Genomic DNA, 9584 nt, shown 5'->3' with positions numbered 1-9584 from the left:
TTTTACCGGCTTGAGGGTATTCACCCCGAGCCCAAATTCCAGGCCTGTTGCACACTGCCGCCTTTCTCGTCGCGCCTCCAAAATACATAAAGGAACTCTTTTCGTCTAAACGCATTACACACCGTTGCAAGTAGTGAGTTCACACAAGCCCGACAGGCTAAGGATATTTGACTATAAGTTTTTTAGGCGAGTCGTGGCTCGCCGGTTGCTGTCGGGATTTGTTTGTGAATTGTACCTACCTACTTTGATCAAGAATTTTGATGCGCATGCAGTTATGACAAAGGTATATTGAAATGATGACTAAATCCCAAGATCAGAAAATTAAACAGATCTTCATAGGTATTTACTGTCTCTCACTAGGAGTGAATACCTATTGCTTTTACTGATTAGTTCAACAGTAAATATAGTATACCAAAATTATAAGAGAACTGCCTAAAGACTAAACACAAATCATCTTCAGTTCCGCAACGAATTTACAGTAACTTTGTTATACTTAATTAACTTAAGTGTATTTTGTAAATGATTAAATTGCACTAACTTATTAGTTTTTTTTATTTAAGTAAAATAAGTACTGTGAGTAATAAATACACGTTGCTTTTTAAATACTCTTTGTACCAATTAGAATCTTAGAAGAATCCTTCCCTAAAAACGAAATAAGATTTTTTTGGTGTAGAAATTAACCAATTAACTTACCTCTGCCATAATTTTAGGCTAAACAGAATGGAAATAAAGGTGGACCCAAAAATTCCTCCTATAGCGAAAGCAAAAAGAAAAAGGAGGGTCATTTCATTTACCTGCATGCAAGTCGTGCGCGAGAGATGAAAAATAAAAGATTGCGGTGCGGCGTACATAAGCGAACGAAGTAAGGCAAGGGTAGAGCGGCAAAAAATGTAAAAAATAACGCGCGATGCATTCACCACGCCGCGGTCGTCGCGCCTACGCGAAGCCGCGCCACTCCGCTACCCGCCTCCTGCCTGCCGCCCGTCGTTTTACCTCCGCACAATCTACATTTCTTATAAATTTTATTCGAGCAATTTAAGCATTTATGAACCAAATAAATTAAAAACTTCGCTTTTAAATTAAGTATTCAAATTTTTATGTAACATCAGACACAAACTAGAAATAAAATATTATGCACATACTTCAGAAAAAGAAATCTGCCTACAGTCTACAGTCCCGCAAACAGTAAATAAAATATTAACTATACAATTGCTTAAAAGTAGTTATTGTTCAGAATTACAAATAGCAACACCATTAAGTTTTCTTTGATCGCATTTGACTGGCATTGACAAAGTGTACTTATGGCGTTAATTATGCAAATAATGCTTGGTATTAAATATACAATCGAAATTTTAGACAACCATTTTACGTAGCTACATTGCAACTATTGGTGTATTGTTATTAAGGTATATTTTTACATATTATTTCAATGGACGTTCTTAGGGCGTTAGATTTTATTTCTTCGGACACAACTACTAAATAACCCGCATAATTTAATTCATTCTGACTGAATACCATAACAACCTTATATCTAGGGTTTCTAGCATTATGTATTACATATTACCTTCCTAACAAATTAAAAAAAAATGTTTTTACCATATTATATAATTTTACTATTGTCTGTTTCAATAAAACTTAATGAAAAGTTTTGAAGAAATTATAACAAAAATGCAATCTTCAAAAGTCAACCAAATTACTATTTTTTTTTTATTTATACTAATGTTAAACATTAAAAAACTATTTTATGGTTTAGGCAATTATTAGTGTATTTTCATAACATGTTATTATATTTGCTATATTTCGAAGTCCGAACTGACTTTACAATCCATTTAATTTACTCTCATTTTGACCCTATGTTAATTTTGTCACGACTGAAATCTCTTTGTGCGAATTAAATATACTCACGAGTATGAACATACACAGTGTATCGCCACCTATGTCACTTGTCACGCGAAGGCAGTAGACTCCATTCGTGTAGCACTGGTTTATAAATATAAAGTTTGAGACAGAAACATATATATAATATAAACATTGAAAACTGCTTCGTGGCTGAAATAGACTCTTACCACAGACACTATAAAGACAGTACAGTATGTACTGGGAGGATACTGGATTGTTAAAATTGGGGATTAGTATCCCCATTGTTAGCAATACACCCTATCAGGTTGACCTACACGCGGTTCTCCCTGGAAACCATCGTGGTTAATTCTAGTGAAATTCGTCACGATGGGCTAACTGACCTGCTTTCATCGTCACCTATCATCCCTCACTGGTTCCCCGCCAACGTATACCATTAGCACAGGCGGGGTTACCATTCCATTATCATCCATTAAAAAAAAAGTACTGTATGTATTTATTTTCAGTTATTTTCTTTTTATACAATTTGGAATGACAGGTACCCAAGCAGACATCTTTTGTACAAAGCCTCACTTTGGCAATATGTATAATTTTATGATAAATATTTATTAAATGAAACTTCTAACAACAACTCTATGTCTATTACTTTTTACCAAAATATCGCAGCGGTCATGACTCGTCAATTAACTTAAGCAACCCCAACTGCACAATGCACATTTGATTGGTGGGCAGCTGCCCGTGGCGGCAAAAAACTGCTTTCTAAATTGCTTGTATCTACTACGCATATACTCGTATCTAGTGTGCGGGTGCACCGCCATACTTACTACTAGATTACAATCGGTGTCCGAAAACCATGCTTCCGCATAAAATATACGTTAACTTCACATTTTCGAGGTGTTGTGACTCAACCTGCTTCTTTAACTGACTTTTTTACGATCAAGATATATGTATATAGTGTACACCTAGATTTGTTTATTTTTTTGTGAAAGGACTGTTGACCTAATTTCTTGTTTTACATTTTTATAAAACTCATAAAGTGAAACAAGCAAGCCTTACTATTGTAAATTACTACCTACATAATTTTATGTTAACATGTAAATTTACATGCACACGAAAACTTATTTTTCATTAGAAATTACATCTAGTTGTCCATAACCGCCGATAGGCACAATATCATAATTGCTATGTTCGAAGTACGTAAGCACAAAAAAAAAAACAATTTTGGGAGTGATAAAAGCTGCAAGCAAGTCGCCTTGTCGGCGACGGCGGCGGTGCAGCAAACCAGAGATAAGAAACTGTTTACACTTCTTGAGTCAATGTCCTCCTCCTGTGCACGCATAGGGAAAACCTTGGAGAGGACATTGGTATGACTTCCGCGAACAAATATAGCTAGTAGTAAATACGATTATGTTGCAATATATTGTCTTATAGTTTTTCAATGCACATTGTTCTTGACTAAATATGACGATGTATATTACTACCGCAATCCATAGATGAGATCATATAAAATTCATATGATATGCTACTTAAAGTGGTAGATAATTTAAACAGTTTATCTATCTATAATGCAAATTTAATACTAATGCTAATAATTCAATGCTAGACACACCAATAGACCGTAAAAACACAAATTCTCGAAGAAATTGTAATTCGTGTTTTATTTTGCGATTTTATTATTTAATCGTTAATCCATTCATTCAATTGCTTTGCAATCATTAAGTACCTTAGCTATCTGTACCACATGAACGCCTGAATAAATAGATTTAATTTAGTACCTCTGTCCTTCCTTTGGACGACAGCACAAAGTAATTTATAACATAATAAAATAAAATTATCCACTACAGTAATTGTTTCTCACAGAATATTTGTAATTGAAATTTTATATAATGTGTAACTACTGTATGCCAGAACTGTGCTAGAGCGCCCCTAGCGACTGCCTCGTAAATAAATTGAGCCTGCATTAGCGGCAATTGTTCGCTATTGCCATGGCTGACGATGCGACTTCTTTAGTATTAATATTTCGGATAAGAATCTGAAACTTAATCAAAATAGACATGTGTAATATGTTGTTACTATAATACATTACATCTTCTTACATTCTGTTTTTTTTTTTTTTTATTTGCAAATGAAATTAATTTTAATAAGTGTAATATTCTTCCACTGGCAGTAAATCTTGATTTTTTAATACCTACATAATGATGTAGGTATAAATGAGTAGTTTATAATTTTCAGTATATTGTTATTGTCTTTATTACCTACATTAATATGTAACACCTACACGGAATTATGGGTTTATTATTCTTACATTATTCCCTTTTTTTGTGGAATGATAATGGAATGGTAACCCCGCCTGCGTTATCGGTATATGCTGGCAGAGCACCAGTGAGAGATGTAGATGAGAATGAAAGCAGATCAGTTAGCCCATCGTAATAAATTCCACAAGAATTAACCACGATTTTTACAGAGAGAACCGCGTGGAGGTCGACCTGATAGGGTATATTGCCAGTAATGAAGCTAGTAAATGCCTTTTACTAACAATCCCTTTCCCCCTGGCACTCCCTTAGCTGCAATAATAGGTGTATAAATATATATAAGGAAATAATATTTAATTTATAGTCCTCATATTTACTTTAACTAAGTTTGTTTAAATATAAAAAGATATCCACTTTTTATAATAAAATGTATTCATTGGTCGTAGTCACAGATTGACTGCATCTAAAATATATCCCGATAACTAACAGTACCATCGTATGACACTAGAATCGCATAATAATTTTGTTAACTCTGTTTATAAAAGAAAAATATTACACAGAAATAAATAAATTAATCCATATTTTCATTGTAAATGTTTCAAGATATTTAGATTTTGCTTTCAAGCCACTGTATTTACGAAAATTCAACAGTTTTAAAATAAACAGATGAAAAGATTGTCGCAAATTGAATATTGTTTGAAGTAAATGTTCGTGCTGAATGTTGATAGCGTTGGTAACCAGGGTCGGGTGTTCCAGACGAAACTATCTCACGAACCGAATCTGGTCACAGGTCATTGAGTTAACGAAATCTATTGTGTACATATTTTACATCGTTTTTTAAAATATTACTTATTATTTATTTAATGTTAGTTACATGTAATAGGCACTTACCTACAAAATTACTAAATTTCATCAACAATTTCTTTCAATATATCGAATGGAAAAAAGTGCGCCGTGATGGGAATGAGTCTCAAATACTATAATTCAAAGATATTTGAAATGCTTCTTGCCCCGGAATCGGAATTGACCAACTTATAGCAGATTGATTTCTGGCTAAAATAACTTAAAAAATGTTTGAATGCATTCTTAACATTTCTTTAATGCGTATCATTAAAAAAGATTAACTCACACAAAACTACTATGACGCAATGTTATGGATTACGTCTGTTTATTTCCGATAAATCTCCTTTTTGATACATTTTATACTGCAAATTTAGAATAAATTCATTGTTTTTTTTTCTTCTATATTGTTTTATTTGCCTCCAGTAAAAAAAAAACTGTGATCTGTTCCCTAATTGAAAATATCCACACATAAAAATTCACATACAGATATAAAAAAATAACACAATCTGTCAAAATAAGTACTTAGGAAATTAAACATTCAATCCTGTCTTAATTCTATATTAATTAAATGAGCAGGTACTCGTGTATTTATCAATTCAACAATATGTTATGCAATATGTCAATTATAGGATAAATTTTGTGTAAATTATGTATAAAATAGCAGTGAATTAATTGTGACAAAACACTGTTATTATTCTAGCGCATCATTTGCCTATATTATTAGGTGTATATAAATAGTATTATTTTAATCTATTAACACCTCAAAATGTTATTCCTGCATCGATCACCCCTACAGAGCCCACTGAACTTTGATAACGAATTGCAAGAAAAAAGGTTAGGTTACAAAAAAGAAATCGCAGATACATAGGTATGCGAGCCATTAATTTTTTGCTACAAAATGGAACTTTTTTCGATATAACGGGATCGGCTAAATTATTGCGTGTAATCTGTTGTTATTTTTTGCTATTGTTTCTTTTGTTCTTCGAATAGAAGATTCCCACACTATTATCAGGATTGACTGATGCTAACTCAGAAGTCTTATAATTACGAACTGGTAAGATTTATTGCTTAATTCGTATCCTTGGTGTCAATTATTTCAATACTCATTTCTCTAAATTGTAATAACAGTACATGAATATATTGAATAAGAATAATATATGGCTCTAATTATGGAATCATCATCGTAGTAGCCGTTAGCAGTTTACTGCTGAACACAGGCCTCCCCCATAAAGGGGATTTGCCAGTAGTTATCACACTTAACATACGGGTTGACAATCGCAGTAAAGCTTTTGGTCATGTTTTAAGAGGGATTCTGCTGCCCATCCCTCGACCATTAAGTGCCTTCAGACACCTCTCTTAAGAGACAGTACACCCACGGGTAAGGAAGTACTATGCCGGGACCACACGACAATTAATGAATATTCCACCTAATAATTGTGTTAATAATATTCAATTCCCCTCTCTCCCTCCCGCACCCGCCCTTTAAATAGGTGGTTAGATATATGTAAATATTACCTTAGTAAAGTTATCAATCTTTCGTACTTATATTTGCCTGATATGAATAGACATAGAGCCGGCGATCCCACGGCTTTGCACAAAGAATGCACAAGTCACAACGGCACCTGTGACTGTGACCCATACCGAGTCACCTGCAATGCGAAGCTTATGCACAGAATAGCTACGCAACTCGATTTGTACAACTGCTGCTGATTATTTTAAGATTAAAATAATTAAGATTTTATTATTTAGGACAGACGTCCTAAATAAGAAAAATTTAAAATTAACCGCAGTACTTTCGTGCGTCAAATGTTGCGGATTTCAAACCATAGGGGCGCATTTGCAAAACCATGGAGAGAAAGGGGTTGGAGTCTAACAGCCCTATCGCTAACAATATACCTTATCAGGTCGACATCCACGCAGTTTGCCCTGGAAACAATTATGGTTAATTCTTGTGGAATTCGTACTGATGAACACGATGGGATAACTGACCTGCTTTCATTCCCTATCATCTTTTAGTCAGCGTATACCGACAATACAGGCAGGATTACTATTTTATTTTCATCCATTAAAGAAAGCATTTCAAAACAAAAAATTAGTAACATTTTTACAATAGACTAAAATACCTACTTTTACTATGCTTATATATAAATATATAATGTAATTACATGATATAAAACAGATAATATTTTTGCATAATTGTAAAAATTGCGTACTTGCCGTTATTTTGAATAAATTTAATAATGATTCCAGTCTAGAATATTTTGAATATTCTTATGAACACATTACCTATACATAACGGATTGTACCGGACATTAAAGTTTCATCTACAATTTTGACTCCAAAAATTTTAATCGGAAACAAAACAAGTTACATCACTTTTCTATCTCAGCGAATAAACTTTATAAGGAAAGTGGAATAAAGGTTTGATACAAAAAATGCCATAATAAGAAAGGTCGCCCTGTGTCGCTTGCATTCTTATATAAAAAAAAATTGAAACCCCTCTCAATTTTAATTTTTTTAAGTTTTGATAGAAAGACGGCAGGTAGATGAAACCTCTCGCAAACTTTGTATGTTTAACAACCTTCTCATGTTTTCTATTTTTATTAGATTAACACCAAATGCTCCAAATCGCATTTAATAGTAGCGATATAAGCAGCAATATTAATAGATTGTTACATTTTTACAATTAATTACTTACTTACTACTGGAATAAATAAAAAGTTAATGAATTATGTATCTTGATGGCAATATAACTTGCCATATATGTATGTACGTATCTCCATTTGCTATTGTAAATTAATGATTATGGTAATTTCTCCTGCGCTATCCGTCTGATAAGCAGGACAGTTGGTCCATCGAATTAAAATAAGAATTAACCAACATGGTTTCCAGAGAAGATCACACTGGAATTCCCATTACTAACAATCCTTTCCTCATATCTACAATTAGTTTATTGGAGAAGTATCTACCATTAGCTAAGTATTTTTACATTGTGATCTCATTTAAACGTAAGTTTATATACTTAATCAGATAGGTAATTTTTATAATTATTAATTTAATAATAATAATAATAGTCGCATTGATATCTGTGGCCCGTCCATTTTTATTTTATACTGGCGACGGGGCTCCCAGAGTGCGAGAGCAAATTTAAACATTAAGAGAATTATAACGTTATAATTGTAAAGGTAGGTACGAATATGTTTCCCGTATTAGAGATGGACATTCACATTTTAAAATAGACATCTATGTTTTTGATGTAATGATGACATCGAATGTAATGCATCGATCGGTTACATTAATGTAAATACAATGTACTTGTTGAGAAAGAAGTCTATGTTTCCAAAACATTAATTGTTTTACGCAATGGACATATTTAAGCCTTAAAAAAACCTATGTAAGTACAAGGAAAAATATTTATTAAAATTCACAATCACAGAACAAACACAGCTTATTTGTTTATAAGCTCAAATATTTTTTTCAGTGCTATATAATAACAAAAATTTACTTAATCTTTTTCAATCAATCGGTTTCTTGGCTCAGTTAAAACTATCCCTGCTCGTGAACGTAATTTTTCTGACGTGACAGTTGTGCCAACAATTTTTAAATACTTAAAAGCTATTCCTAAATTTATTTAATAAAATTTCTAAGGCAGTACACGCTTTGGAAATTTTATTAAATAAATTATATTAATATGCCTCTTTTGCCTTGTATATTATATCTAATCCCTCCAGATTTCTAATGGAAGTTCGTTTAGTCTTCCAACAAGAGTTCTAAGATAAATTGAAAGTTCATCAGACAAAGCGTCTTCAGATTTGTTACTTTTCTAGTTATGATACACTAACTTATGGTAATCACTCCATAATGAAAAGGTCTCTACATTTTTATCGGACTTGTCAGAATCGGAGACATAACACATTCAACCAAACTAATAAATGGCAGACGTGTTGTATTGGCTGAACTGATTATTACGTTCAGACTCAAAAAATCTTGCGATAGTCACTACAGTCGTTATTCATTATTAGTCATAATCATAGACATTCATCTCATAGTTTGCATATTCGATGCATCAAATAAAAAACATCTACACTAATATTATAAAGAAAAAAGATTTGTATTTTTGTGTGTAAGTTTGTAATGAATAAACTCAAAAACTACTTTGCCGATTTAAAAAATTCTTTCACCATTAGAAAGCTACATTTACCCTGAGTAAATATTTATTGCTATATTTATTGCTAGAAAAGCTTAGGAATCCTTACCAAATTTCTAGTAACGTAACTCAAGGTATAAAAAATGCTATAAAATATCTTACGTCGCGTACACTGCGGAAACTATTGATGATAGAACAAAAGTATGTTCTACAATATTGAAGAAAATATCAATAATTACAAAAAAACTTCGCGATACTATATATCCATCTATTATCGTTATGCCACAATAACCACTTTTTACATTTTAAAAGTTGATAGAAATACCGACCAAAATTGCACCATGTTATTCATACTTCTGTTTAAATCCTTATCCAAATAAATCACATTGCTTTAAAAACTGTTTCAATTTATATATATTACTTTTTGAATTGTTCAAATCGGCTGTTCCATTCAATAGATATTACGAATTTAATAAGTCATAGAA

This window comes from Galleria mellonella, unplaced genomic scaffold (genome assembly GCF_026898425.1).
Source record: "Galleria mellonella isolate WM207_F2 unplaced genomic scaffold, CSIRO_AGI_GalMel_v1 utg310, whole genome shotgun sequence".
Lineage (NCBI taxonomy): Eukaryota > Metazoa > Arthropoda > Insecta > Lepidoptera > Pyralidae > Galleria > Galleria mellonella.
The sequence above is the reverse complement of the archived record's forward strand: the minus strand, read 5'-3'. Positions refer to the sequence as shown.